The following is a 15,611-nucleotide window of genomic DNA, read 5'->3' on the forward strand; positions in this document are numbered from 1 at the left end:
TGCACTGGGGAAGGCCTTTTCATCGCCGCACACCAACTTTCCTTTCCGCTTTATATCCTCAGAGTAAATGTGAAATTCTGCTCTTTTCCCCCTCCACCCCTTTTCAGGAGGATACTTTGAAATCTCTGTATGAACAGCAGAGCAAAAATAGGCCTTATCTTAGAGGGGAGAAAAATTTTATTGACTTTGAAAATGGAAAGGAGCACAGAGTCCAGAGGAGCAAACAGCAGACTTGAGAAAATTGCAAATGCTTTCTCCCCTAATGCATATACAGATACAAAGCAATCAGACAAAAATGAGATTGTGCAGCTAATAAAATCAATCAGGCCAGGCTGGCTAGAGCCATTTCCAGATGGCCGTGGAGAGTTCCTTATCACTTCTGAATGGTTATTGACGAATATGTACCAACACTTGATCTCCCTTGGGAAGCTATTTAATTTATCTCCAAATTGTCTGTCTAACTCCCGGGTGGCTGTTTATCTTGTATCAGTATGTTTTTCCAGTTGTTAAAGGATTCCTTCCTTGTTTGCCTAGATTTTCCTGTTTCCTCCTTCTTTGCAGATTGTTTATCTCCAGTTTTCTCAGTCTAGGGGAGCATGTGCATAATTTGTTTGTCAATAATAAATAATGAACACATTTTATTGCATGTTTCTAATGCTTTGGTGTAGAATAGAAGTAAAAACCTTATAAAACTGCAAATTTACAGAACGGGTACCTGGCATATGTATTTGTATTTGCCTTTTATTTTCTTATTTTGTACATCAATATACACTCATTTTTTTCTCTTCCTTTAATTATAAGTAAATAATATATATATATATATATATATAGTGTATATATATAGTGTATACACATATATATTTAGTGTGTGTGTTTATATATATATATATATATAGTTCAGTATATAAATTTCATGATGGGTATGTTTGAACTTTTTCTAGGTAGAGACAAGACACATCTGGTTATTTCACAAAATCAAGGAATGGCTAAAACTTTTGCCTTTAACATCAGATGCCAGTCATTTGATATACTCTAACTTTTACTGTGTCCCTGACTCTCAGCCTGAAAAAAATAATCTTAGTCCTCTATTCATAGGTGCACTGAATACCTTCTGATTTCTTCCATTTAAAGTCTGTCTTCAGTGACGGCTTGAACTTACCTATCTGTCTCTATTGAGTGTCTTTCGGGATCAACCCCTTTTGTTCACTTACTTTTGTTCACTTATGATAGTGCCTTGCTTTCACCTGTGATTTCCTTGAGGTAGTTGTACAGATTATACTGTAACCCGGTGAGTAAGCTGCAGGTCTCCTTCTGCCCAGGTCCTGTGACACAAACAGATTGAACAGGAGTGTGCAGGGGCTTCTTCAGGTCAGTCAGGGAACAGTGCAGCAAAATTTGTAACAGCAGTGAGACTGATAAATTGTCAAACATAAGCAAAGGTACCAGAAACTGTCCCATGGGATTTAGCATGAAGGCTGGAACGGTGCAAAATACCAGCGTCATCAATTATGTGATTCTGCATTAGGGACAGGAGAATCCTTCTGAAAACATGCCAAGCACTTTCTCTTGATGTCTTACTCTTTGACCCCCCAGTTGCTTTGTAGGTTAAATTTTTTTTTTTCTGTTTTATGATATATGTATGCACAGGATTTTTATCTCCATTTGTCCTTGTTTCAGCACTGTCCTTGTCTTTAATGTTAGTGCTTGACATTCTCTTCTTGATGCACAAAGACAAATCAGTCTTCTCCCTTTTGTTGTACATTTTGGGCTGCTGGACAAACCCAGTCTCCTAGTGTGCCTTAGTAAGACAGACCATACAGTCCCTTAATCATTCTTATGTGTCTGTACCAATTCCAATCTAAATCCCTCTTTTGTGGTAATGGCTCTGCACAGTGTTCACTGAACTCTTACTGGCTTTCTGCACAATAGGCTGAAGATTTCCTAGGCTTACTTGAAAACAGCTTGATGGCTGCATTTTAAACTTTCACTTTTCACAGGCACTGCATTGATGAATTATACACATAATGAGATCAAAACAAGGACCAATTTATTTTATTCAGTCATCACAGTCCATTATCTCCAGGCTCATTTCAGAAATCAACATTATTTTATTCTCCCAGTGTGAGGCTTTGCATTCTGACTCTTTCTGTACTATTCTATTCTCATATTCTATACCTTTCACCCCATTTTTATTTCAGCTTTAAGGTGATGCTTATGTTCTTTCTGTACAGTCTATCCTCTGTTCATAATACCTCTCTGCTTCATTCTGTCAACAGATTTTGTTAGGACACATCTATATTTTTCAGGAAAAATGTCTCCCAACCCTGTGATTTCAGTAGGGTCTTTCAGATTACTTCCTTACATATTTTGCCTCACCTCTGAATAGAAATTCTTTGCTTGTCAATAACCTGTCTGGCAGAAAATTGTTGTTCTACTCAAAGGGAACATTGCCTTGAAGGGCTCCCTTAATGACACCCCAGAGGCAATTATAACCCAAGTCTTCCATATCAGGTTTGGCTGGGAGCTTCCTTAGGGCCAAGTTAGACAGCAGGTGTTTGCTTCATCCAACACCTACTTTCCAAGTCATTCCTTACATGAGACAATGCCAATATAGCAGCTTGGTTTGGCTGGTTTTTAAGCACCTCTCCAAGGGACAGCTCTCCGTGATACACCAACAGCCATTCCCTCTTGTGACCTTAGCATTTAAACCAGCAGCTAGGGTTCATTTGTGGGGGTGGAGAAGTAAGATCTGATTCTCTCATTTCCTTCTGTCACATGGAAACTTCTGGCCAGGATATTGCCTCTCCAGGTCTCACAGTTATCTGCTTGTGTTTCTCCATATCAGTACTAGAGTGGAAAAAAGTTATTTTGGATCAACTGTTTATTTTTATCTTTGATGATCTTAGGCAGGCTTTTCAATGTAAAAGCATTTAAAAGAATTTTATTTTGTGCATCAGAGATAGTGTAACAACCGCACTCCTGTGCACATGCAGAAGCAGGACAAAATAAAGTGTCACATATTCTATCACTTTTAATCTTCAGTCTTTGTGCAGTCATAGACTGTAGAAGTATATTTTGATTGGTTGTTCCAAGCCAGAATTCTGTAGGGCACCGAGAATTCAGGGCTGGGCAGAAGCCTGGATTAGCTGTGTATGGATGTTGTCATGACTGATAACCAAAGGATGACATAAAAAGGCTGCAGTAAAGCATTTTTAAAGTAAAACAGTATGTCCAAATTATTTTCTTCTGTTTTCTTGAGAGAAGTATTATATTCAGTGAAACATCCCTTGGGCAAGTGCTGGCACCTGCCTCCTCATGACATGTGATACTAAAAAGCTAAGCTCATTAATTAATTTTCATTCCTTTGGAATCTTTCTAAACCAGGACTGCTTGTGGCTGTAAGAATGTGTAATGGGGTTAGCTGCCTTTAACAACATTGGTATTTGGAAAACAAACTCTTATTTCTGAGATGCTTGGTTTCTGTTTGCATCTTTATCATACTTTTTAGCAACAAAAAATAAATAATAAATTAATCTTAAAAATCAATCCATATGTTGGCCCAAAAGCAGTATCAAAAGTCAAACTAAGAGCTTAAATATGAACACCAGAGAGCCTTAACAAGGTCCTTAACAATGTGTGACAGCTAATCAGATTTGTAACAAGCAACAGATATGCAATGGAATTAACAGGAATCTGACAGTCTTTCACCAATTAAAGTATGGCTCCTCCTCAGGTGTTTTTGAGGGTTTACTTTAGATATTCCTGTTTTCTGGTACACTAAGTTAACCCTGAGCTAATTCACAGGTATTAGTACCTTCCAACTTCCCTTTATCAGGTTGTTTTCACTGGTTAGAGACAAGAGGAGAATTACAATATCACTGGACGTCATGCACAATAGCAGCCACATCACGGCCACAAACTCTACATTTGTTAAACATTGCATATCCAGCTGCTGGACTGAAAATGCATCTTCAGGCATGAATTGTTCTTTGCTCAAAATCCAACACATTACAGTTTCTCAGTAGTGGTTTGTTTTCCTGTTCTGACAGCACAAGCTCTATTAATAATCTGTGTTCATACAGCTACTGGCAAACCAGGAAAGTAAGTGATGTTGTAGCTCAGTAGAAATAAGAGCTTTTAATCACACCAGCAGTGTTGTCTGGAGGGAAAAAGAGAAAGCCAGTACTAGATGTGCAAAGGAAGTAGAGAGAGACTGGAGCTAGCTCATGGAGAGTTTTATAATCAAGACTTTTCTTTTGCACTGGGTTCTAAAATTAATGAGCAGCTGCTGGAGTTGCCTGACGATGGGAGTGATATGACTTAGTGTCCAGGGATCACAGAAGTTATTCTGAGCCAGACATATTGAATTGTTCATTGTTTTCTCCCACTGAACAGTCTTATAATTCAAGTACTTAATCATAAAGAATAATCAAGTTCTTTCTTACTGACTTCAGCTTTTCCATGTTTCTCAGCTGGCTCATGTCTCAGATAATCAGACCCATCTCATCTCAGCCATATATACCTGGTTCCACTCTTCCTCTGTGCCTGCCTTCTCCTTTGTACTATAGTTCTATCTTCTTCATATTCCATAGCTGTTATTTGCTGACTTCTTTCAGAGTTTTCTTGCAGTGATGGCATTGCTTGCAAAAATAAAAGCAGGAAAACCCTTTTTCTGCCCCCTCCCATGCTCTTTCTCTGCCTTACACTGTTCTGTCCTCGTTCCTCCTTTGCACCTTGGCATGCTTTTTCATTTGTGACTTGTTATCTAGAGATGACCATTTGAAGCTCAAATATCAGGACATTACAGATTTCACTGATCACTTTTCTGTTCATGGTCGTGGGTGTTTTTCAGATTGCATTTCCCAGCCACATCCCTTGTTGTGACAGCACTATCGATCTGGCTGAAATTCTGCCTTATGCAGTCAAATAAGATTTCCTCGCAGGGTAATAATGAGATTTGGTCTCAGATTAGTCTGAGTTGCAACATGAACAATTGAATATGTAACAATTAAAGGATTGTACTTATCAGCAGGTAGTGCGGCCTGATTGCTAGACTCAGATATGTAAAAGCATTTAAAACAGAGTGATGCAAAGTGAGGTGATAGTCATGATGGAGAACTAAAAATATCTTGGAAAAAGAAACTTCAAGTTTTACTATTTCAAGGTAAATTATTTTTACAATAACCAATCAGATTCAAGATATTGAGATATTAAAATAATTTTTTTTGCTTTCTTAAAGATTAAAGAAAAATTAGAGAAAAAAAATATTCTAAAGCTTAGTAACATACAAGCCACCTGGACTTACCGACAAAACAAAAGTACATCTCTTAAGGTTTAAGGACAAAAAACTATTCTGGCCCCACTGGGAATTAAAATTGATACATCTTTGGCATAAGGAAGGGATTTTAAATTAAATTTTCTTTTCAACCTAAGGCTTTTTTGATTTATACTATCTAGCCCCAAGCAAGGGTGTTAATTATTTTTGATTTATTTCCTTCATTCCTGAGAAAGGTCTTTCATCTTTTCTTTATTATTATTATTTCAGTTCTTCTTCTGTAGGCGTATCTATGTTTTCGAGCTCTTATTTTTGCTGCTAGTTTTCATGTTTTCTTTCCCTCTTAGGTGAAATATTCTGGTAAAAGCCTTCAGGTCTTAAGCTAAACTCATCTTGCTTCCACAAATGTAATGTAAGGTTGGACTCTTTTGATTTTAATTCCAATTTGTTAATTTGTTTCCCCATAACTTCTGCTATGTTACTATAAATCAGATATCCTCTCCCACCCTATAAAGGAATTGATGCTCAGGAAGCTTAACTTATAAGTTTCCTGAGCATCAATACGGGTTTTTTTCCCCTCTCAGACAATATTTTTAGGTAAAGTATTATATACAAGCTTATGGACTTTTTACCCTAGTGATAAAATGGGGTTTAGTCATATACTTTCTCTTTATGAGAAAGAATTCTGTTTTCCACTTATTATGTGTATAAGTGGAAAAACATGTCCTGGTACACTTTCAGGATAATGATAGGAAAATGTCCATGCCCAGCACAGCTCAATAATTAAAGCATTCTCCAGGACTGAAAAATTCTCAGTCACAGAAACAAGTTGAACCTTTCTCTGTTCAGATTCATTAGGCTGGGGCTGTTGCTATCCAACAGGGAAAGGCTGATTTTTGCAAGGTCTGTAGGTGCTTCCTGAGCCCTGCCAGGGTGGAGATTGTCTGCCTGGCAAGAGGATCCTCTAGGGCTGATGTGTGAGCAGTACCTGGGGCTGCTCTACCCAAGCCTGACAAGGCAGTTCTGCCAAAATGGAGAATTGTTATGCTGAGCACCTTACTGGGAAAAAAGAAAACACTGAGAGAATTTAGGGGTTTCTCAGAGTTTACTGAGTGTGAGTTTGCTCTTAGATATAATGTCAGGCGTTTGACTTGCCATGTTACCCTCCATGCTAACTGCATCTCATGCTCAAAAACTCACCAGTTACTTTCCATCCAGTCCTCAGAAACAGGAGTTTGCCTGCAACAGAGTTTGAGAAAGTCAGATTTGATATGACAGGGGTTTAGAGTCCATAAAGTCCACAGGCCAAAAGCAACCACAGAATTCAATGCAGCAGGAACAGTACACACTTACTGAATTTTTTTGTTTGTTTCAACAAAAACCCATTCACTGTATATACAGAAACCTGTGGCCATAGCCAATTGAGTATTTTGTGTGTATCAAACACTGTAAGTGATTTTCTTTCCATGCAAAATTCAATGGTGACAATTTTTTTGATTGAAACAAATGCAAAATGGTAACTAATGGTATTACTATATGCCCTTGCAGGATCAAGAGAAGCTTTTTCTTTTATTCAACTGAATATTTGGTTTCTATAATAATGCATTAAATGCTGTAAGATGTGTTTTAACATAAAATATCAATTTAATATAGAAAAACTGCCCAGAGAGGAAAATACAATTCCTTTCATGTATTTCAGTATTATAAAATAAATGCTAACAGCATTTTTATATTTTATATTTTTATATTTTTGGTGGTATTCATTTCTTTGCAAACTACTGTAACAGTTAAAAAAGTTTCACCTGCTTCCTACAGGCAGGATCAGCACCAGTAAGTTTTTAAGAAAAGCAGTAGGATTTTACATATAATTTTCGTATAGTTTACATAAATTTACGTATAATTACTTGAATAGGTACGTTTGACTGGGCAGTTTGTGATCTGACTGTACCGAAGCTTCCTGAATGAAATGAGGCCACACTTGCCCTGATGACTTGCATTCAGAACTCTGAATTACATACTTTCAGGTACACAAGAAGTAAAAAGGTAGAAAACAATTCTGACAACTGATTTTTTTTTTTTTTTTTATATCTTCATCTTTCCTTATAGCCACATTGGGAATCAAGCTAAAAATCTCTAGAGAGCCAGGAAAAGCATTATTCACCCTCTTGCTCAAGCTCAGAAATTTCTTTGCCTAGTGAGTGACATATTATCCAAGTTAAAATTAGCATAATGTGCAAATGAATAGATTTTTCTCCCCTAATTACAGCATTTTCTGAAAGAAAAAAAAAAAGTTCATATCTGGATATCTGCTTCAGGTGTTGGTGTTTCTGTCCTTTCAGAAGCTATTTTGGTGGCCTAGCAGACTTTTTTCCCCTGAAAAGATAGATTTTTCCTAAATTAGAGTTTTGTGTGTTCTTCAGTGGAAAGTAATTTGAAACCTATTGAATATTTTATGTATTAAAGCAAACGATTATATTTTGTCCTATCAAAAGGATAAAAAATATAGTTCCAGTTAAAATTAATTACTTAATTTTAACTTTGGAGATATTCATTCTGCTTCTATGAAATAAATGAAGGAATGCAAAAGTTTTGTATTTTGTTCTTTTAACATTTAGATATTGCATGATTATTGTCAATATATATCTCTTTTTGCTTTAAACAGATTGAAAATCTAATTTCTTTTTCTGTCTTTTTGTTCTTTTTTTTTTCAACCTATGGCTGTGAGAATTACTCAGCTATCAGATTGTGGTAGCACCTTTTCTTCTATTAATGTTATAATTAGCTCTGTAACTATTAGTCTGATTTTGACCTATTTATTCTGTTTAAAATCTGCAAGGCAAAACCTTTCTGGCCATGGCTTTTACCCAGGGAAATCCTTCAGGAGACAAAAGTTAGTTGGGCTAAACTTTTTTGATAAAGTAAAGAAAGGGGAAAGAAGAATAAAAAAGCAACAAACATATTCTGAAAAGTTTTATTTTTTATTGTATTGTATTCTTTGACATTTGTATGAAAGTTTGAGGGCAGACTTCTAACTGCTGAAAAATCCCAGCACCTGGAATTCGAATCAGGCATAGTTTTGGAGACCATCTCCCCAACTACCAGACAGGGAGCTATGAGGATATTGGGAATATGGTAGATTATAAAATAACATCAATATTTAATTGAGAATAAATATCTATATGTAAAAGGAGCATAATATTTTCTCTGTAATAACACTAAATTTTAACAATGTTAAAGGCAGAATAACATCTGAGGTTGCAAACATTGATAATCTCATGTATTACTCCAAAAGTCTTACAAGAATTCATCCTTGTTTCAAACAAAGCAATAAACAATTTATTTGAAAAAAAATAATAATGATGGTTGCAAAACTGAGAATTCTTCATTCTTCAAATAACTTAATGCTAAACTCAACTCAATACGTTTCTTTTAATTATTGATCAACTAGCCCTTTACACTTAGCTGGCATAATGCATCTCACTGTCTGCTATCTCTACAAAATCCCAATTGTCCAAAAATCCATATTTATTATCTGCTAGGCACTAATTTGATGTGGAATAGCAATAGAAGATCTCTCTTAACAACTCCAAATCAATCCGCCAAATACGAATCACTGGAAAATTACTGACACCTCTTTTGTTTTTCTTTCTTTCACCTTCCAGACCCAGCCCTGACTCTGTTCCACCATTTAGCCCATTTTCTCATTCATTCTTCGGTGCAAAAAGTGTTTACAATGCCCAGCACTACTAACCTGATTCCCCTGAACCATTTGACATGGCTCAGACAGCTTACCAAAGAATTCAGCCTATGGCTGCCTGAACTCTTGAAGGAATCAGAAATGATACTATAGAGATAAGCATTATATACAAGCACTTGTTGTCATGGTTACACAGATAGGCTCACTTCTGACTTTTCCCTGCTCCTTCTGAATAGGAAATAGAGATCCAGGGAGACTTTCAAGCCCCACTCAACAGACATTCGTGCAATTTTAAATGTGTGCATGTCTGAGTTAAAAAAAAAAAGGAGTGGGTGGGCTGTAATCCACCTACTTCCTCTTCTAAAATATTTATAGATAGCACAGTGTAAGTCAACATAAATAAAAGGAGCCTGTACAGGTTGCACTGCATTTTTCAGAGCCAAAATAGTGTTTTGCTGTCAGGGAAATCAAAATAAGGTAGTTAAACAAAGTATTGTAAAGAGAAAATAGACCTGAGAACCTGTCAATGCATTATTTCAGTAGACATTTTAAGTAACCAGATATTTTTGAGGAATCCATGAGAAAAAAATGTATATATGGCTCTAAGCAGAAAATAATAAAGGATGAACAAAATATATATGTTGTTCTTGACAAACATGTGCCCTCCACAAGTCCCTAACTCAACTGAATTATTAAGTACCTTAAGCCTTAAGGTGTGTGATAGCAGTTTAAAAACAGATAATACAACTTCTGCATGACAAATTATACTCTATTGATTGAGATGGGAAGCAGGCATTTAATGCATGGTTATCTCCTTGCCAGACCACCAAGCTGTGGTTAAATTGTTTGCTTGGCTTCCTAACTGATGACATAAATATTTAAATGATTTCACTGTTTTCGTGTTTGCAGGTTATTGACCTTTAGCCTCCAAACACACCTGAGTGTCTGGGCCAAGAATATTTATAAAGTCTGGTATCTAGTCAGCAGGCAACTATGACTCACTATTTATGGGGTGGATTCAGGCATTTCTCTTAAAATAGACTAGTTATTGTATCCCCTCTGTTGACCAGATGTTCTCATCAGGGACTCACTGGTTCACATATCTACTACTTTTATCTTAAGGAGGAGTAGCTGAAGGTGAAGATAACAACTGAGAAACCTAGACCTGCTCCAGCTAAACACCGAAGCATGCAATGAAGTGACAGTAAATGAGGAGTCCTCTTTAATCACAAAGGTCTCTATTATGCAGAAATATCCAATCAAAATTAAAATTATCTGGCGACCTGTTGCATTATTTGACATACATAATACCTTCACATTTTATCAAGCGTTATGGTAATATGTTTTCCTACTGTCTAGTGAAATTATACTTTTTTAAAATGCTTTTCAATGAAACAAATATGAAAATTACTTTTTCTTATTCATATTAATGTAATCTGAATTTGCTGATTTAATTTTGTTCCCAAGGAAACTGCCTGGGAATTTATCCCATGGTTTTACATTTATTTTAATTAATTTTCTTGTCCCTTATTTGGGGCAAAGGTTTATATATATTTTTCAACAGAAAAGGTTTTTTTCCCCAAATAAAGTTGGTATAAAGTTTCAGCTGCCTGGTTATCCCTCCATAATATTATTTCTTTGGGTTTTTTGGGATTTTTTTACTGTTCATACTAGTTTGATATTTATATTTTTTACTCCTTTTTAGCTTTATTGGTTTGTGCTAATTTAGCCAGTTCTTTCTGGTCTCATTCCTTTTAGCTGTGAATAAAGTAGTTCTGCATGCTCTGAGGTAACTTCTGTTGTTACAGAAAGGTCTGTTAAAAATACAAAACCGAGGGGAAGCACCTAGAGTGTAAACTCCGAAAAGCCAGCCAAACAGATTTTTTGAGAGTGAGGCAATGAGAAATCAGCTATCCATGCCAGCACAGATCAAGTAATCACATTAAGTAATTTGAACACTACACAGGTTCACTATGAGGATGCTCTGGGTAAAAACATTAGCAGGAATGTGATGCTGTCTGGTGAACTGGAGTGTTTTGCTTTTACTCACATCCTCCAGGCTTTGGGCAGCAGATTATTATGGGTATGACAGCTGAGAAAAAGTTGAACATTGGATAATAGAAAGTCACAGTGGCACTGGGAACTCCAGAGCCTGTGCTTTCAAACTCAACTTCTTTTTGTGAAATATGCCTTTTAGTTTGTTTTGAATGCTTATAGTGCCTTTTATGCACTGTCTGCAGGCTATTTTAAAATACGTTATTGTGACCTCGGTGACCCTCTAGATGATTATTCTGCTTTGGTTTGCACACTTTTTCCTCTGTCTTTTTGAACTTTTCCCTTGCCTGTTCCTTTCTATTTTTTATCTACTTCCTGAAATACTTTTCTTATTTTATAAACAAAAGGTTTCCATCTGATGCCTTCTGCTTCACCATGCACTCAACAATTGTAATCTCTTGCCTATAGTCTGGGAGATGGGAGTTATTCTAAAATTTGTTAGATATTTGTAATTGATTTCTTTTTCTTTTGCTGAAGAATATGCTTTCTTCATAATGAAAAATAAAATACAGACTAATTCCTCAGCTAAACACATTCCAAAATCATATAATTTATGAAATTTTTCTTATTTTCTTTGACTGGAGCTAGAATAACCAGAAAGGCTTGCAGAGTTAGAAATCAGAGTTGGGTTTTTTTTATTTTTCATTCTAAAGAAACAACTCAGAAGGAAAATGTGTGAAAGTTCTCTTTGTTGCTCTTCAAGAATGATGTCCTGTTGGTAGAGCAATGTGGTAGGTTGACCTTGGCTGGATGCCAGGTGCTCACCAAGCTGTCCTATCTCTCCCCATCCCTACTGGACAGGGGAGAGAAAATAAGATGGAAAAGTGACTCATTGGTTGAGATAATGCAGTTTACTACAGTTTGCAGAAGGAAAAGTTTGGGTACAGGTACAAAAACAAATAGGTTTATTCTCAGCTTCCCATCATCAAGCAATATTCAGCTTCTTCTTGGGAAGCAGGGCTACAGCACATGTAGACATAGCTCTGGAATGTCTTAGATTCTCAGTCAATCTGAATCAAAGGAATTGTCAAAGGAATTGCCTTTCTGTCTCATGAAACTCCAGCCTACCTGCTTATTCCTATATCTCTAGGATGTGTCAGTTCAGTGCTCCACTAAGAGACCACTCCAAAGCACGGCAGTTTTTTAGCACCATGCTTCTCACACACTAATACAGGCCACTCTTGAGCAAGGTCAGGAAAAAGAAAAGGGGAATTTAAGAGAGCTCTCACTACCCACTTAAAGTCAGCTCCCACACCCCTCTATTGAAATGCAGCTGGTGTAGGCATATCACTGTGTTATGCCCACAATATTGAGGTCATTTGTGGATATCATTTTACCAGAAGGCTGTTGACAAATTAGAGGAAAAGACAGCTGCATTAATTGAGGTTGCACAAATTGAGAGAAAGTAATTATTTATAGTAGTAAATTATGTAAAAATTATGAAAAATTGAATGAAATTAAGATTAAAAATATTTAAACAGAGTATTAGAAAGTGTTCTCTGACAGTGAGATATATGAAGCTGCAGTTTCTGAGAAGAGGTGGTGGGACTCTCATTGCCTGAAGTACTTGAAACTATACAGGAAGAGAAATGTTGAAAATCCTGGAAATTATCTGTGCCTGAACTGGCATGAGAACTGAGTGACCTTTTCCTTCTTTTATTCTGTGAATATTAAAAATGGCACTTTTAAGAGACTTAAATATCCATGTCAAAATTATACCTACCTTTTCTGGTATTTTCAGGTATTTTCTTTCTATTTTTTTTTCTTAAGCAGCATGGAAATGTCACTGAATACATTAACTGACACACTCTTTATCTCACTAAATTCCTTCTTCTCCTTGTTAATATTACATCTAGCTTATAGTGACTGTTAATTGATTTTTCTTTATCTTTCATTATTTTCCTTTCACATGCATTGCCAATGGCCCTTCCATCTCAGAATATTTTCAGTTTTGATGGTTATTTAATTTTCCATCTAATGAAGATTACTCTGAGAACTTCATTACTGTGCATAACACTGTTGAGGTAACTGGTCTGGTAAATAAGTTATATCAAAGTATTTCATTGTTTAGTTCTAGAACTGTACCTGATTCTCTCTAAAATTTGTCAAAGTTTTGGTTTATTCTCTTGTTTTGGTTTGTTTCCCTCACATGAAAATGCAGCCTATGTAGACCTTTGTATTCTGCAATATATAATATGAAAATAATTTTTTCTCAACTATATCTTTCATGCTGCTCAAAATTTAAATTGTCTGTAGAAACAACATTTCCAAAGCAGACTTGGAAACAATACCTGTGGATGTGTTACTGCTTATCAGAGCCTTAATGATAGATCCAGCATTATTGGTATTAAACCCTTTTCTAGAAAGACATCCCTGTTATAAATACCCAGTTCAATCTTTTGGATCTGCAGGTACAGTTTTCTTGTTCTACATTACTCCATCTCACTTCTGAGCTTTTAGATGAGCAGTGAGCATCCCTCCTGTTTCCTCTGATGACTCTGCCAAAGCACATGCTCTTTCAGCTCCTCCTCAGTCTTTGCAGGCTGTATTTTTTTCCTAGGAGCTGTCTGAAGCAGTTGGTCCTGTGCTTGTAAATTCAATGTCAGGTTTTCTGTAATTTTTCATGGTTACTGTCCTTTAACAAGTTCAGTGACTTTTTAACTAAAAAAAATGGATTTCATTTTTTTTTTCCATCCACTGCTACAAATGGTATCCTTTCCAAAACTAAAATTTTCCACACACTTGTGTTTAACTGACATATTCCATGAGATGGGCTAAACCCATCTTTGCAAAACATCAGTTTCATGTTGGACACCCACCTGTTGCTGACTTACCTAGCAGAGACAGCATCCTCAGGACTGTCCTGTCTTTGAAAGGTGTGTGAGATGTTAAAAGGAAAAGCTGCCCCATTTGCAGCCTGACAGTCTTGTATTGACAAGCATTGCTTTTTGAATATTTTCCCTGAGCAAGCAGCACTGAACACTTTGTCCTTGCTAAACACTTTGTCTCTTGCCACAGATACAGGTCAGGGTAATCCTTTCTATCTCAGACATCCTCCCAAATTCTGGCTTCTACCACAAAATATGCCGATTTTTTGGGAAATAAATACTGAGGTCATTGTCTTTTTAACAAGAAGGTCCTTTTTAGAATGAGTTTGGTTTCTTTTGTGTTGGCCATGGTGAGTCTTTCTTCATATTGCACAGTGATTGTGATAGCTCATGCTGGACTTCTAATGACTTGTCCTGAGTCTCTCACAGCATCACTCCTCCAGATTTTTTCTTTATTAAAAAAACCCCTCTGATTTTCTAATGAAGCATCCATAACTCCTTCATTCCTCCATTGTGCCACTTCATCATTATCACTGATGTTCTTCTGTGGTCATCTTTTTCCAAAGTACCACTGAAAAAGAAATCAAATCACCTTTACACTTCATTTTCACAGGAAGCACAGCACTTTCCAGACCATTAACCCAGAAGTCCATTGTTAATTTCCTCTGCCTGGTTTAACTGAAAACTACTAAAACATTAAGTTGCTTCAGAAGCAGCTTCTTTCAGAAATATATTGCTTGTTTTTGGCACTCCATTCATGGAAATTGCAGAATAAAGCAGAATTTAACTCTTTCTTCCATTGTACTCAACATTCCCCTGCAGCTCATAGTAAAACACAACTGATCAGACCTTTTTTCTGTATCCTCTCCTTAAGTCCTCTGTGTGGTAGTATTCCTTTTCCCTAATCTACATTCCCTCTCCTTGGGCCGTGTCAGTTTGGATTGACGTGCTGTGGATGAAAGGAGACAGTTTTTCTGACATTACTGCCACACTGATGATGATGTAATGAATGATTTTCACCTCCTCTGATGAGCAGATCATAAAAATACTTATGTTGCTGCTTCAGACTGGTATCTAGTGAGACAGAAGACCAAAGAATCTGTTTGCAGGAATAAATGCAGTCATGAATTTGTCTGGAGGTGCTAAAGTCAATGAGAGGGGGAAGGTTCTGAAATTAAGATATTTATTTGGAAGATCCAAGAGTCCTAGGAAAGGAACAAGGTGGCATTGTTTAAATAATGCAACTGACCCCAGTGGATGGGAAGACTAAGTGAAGCCCATCCCATCCAATCACTTGATGTCTACTGCACTTAAAATGAATCACAGAGCCATAGAATGACTTGGGATGGAAGGGACCTTTAAAGGCCATTGAATCCAATCCCCAAAGGACCAGCCTGACCTTGAACATTTGCAGGAATGTAGCATCTACAACCTCTGGGCTCCTTGTTCCAGTGTTTCACCAATGTTTACAGAGTATCAGTTTTCCAATTTAATCTGATTATTTCTATTTCTTTTCATAATTTTTTAAACAAAATTTATGCTAATGCTTAAGCAAAAATAATTTGAGTCATAACATAATATTCAGGTGTGATTTCTGCAAAACATTGAGCATTACCCAGCAGAAATGGTATAATCTCATTGATATTGTAAGAAAATCCTTTCAGACTTTCTTGGGAGAGGGAGTTTTTTATCTTGTAGAATTATATAAATATTCAACTGACTGCACTGTGTAGACAAATATATCTTTACGGTAAAG

The sequence above is a fragment of the Parus major genome, chromosome 4, assembly GCF_001522545.3.
Source record: "Parus major isolate Abel chromosome 4, Parus_major1.1, whole genome shotgun sequence".
Lineage (NCBI taxonomy): Eukaryota > Metazoa > Chordata > Aves > Passeriformes > Paridae > Parus > Parus major.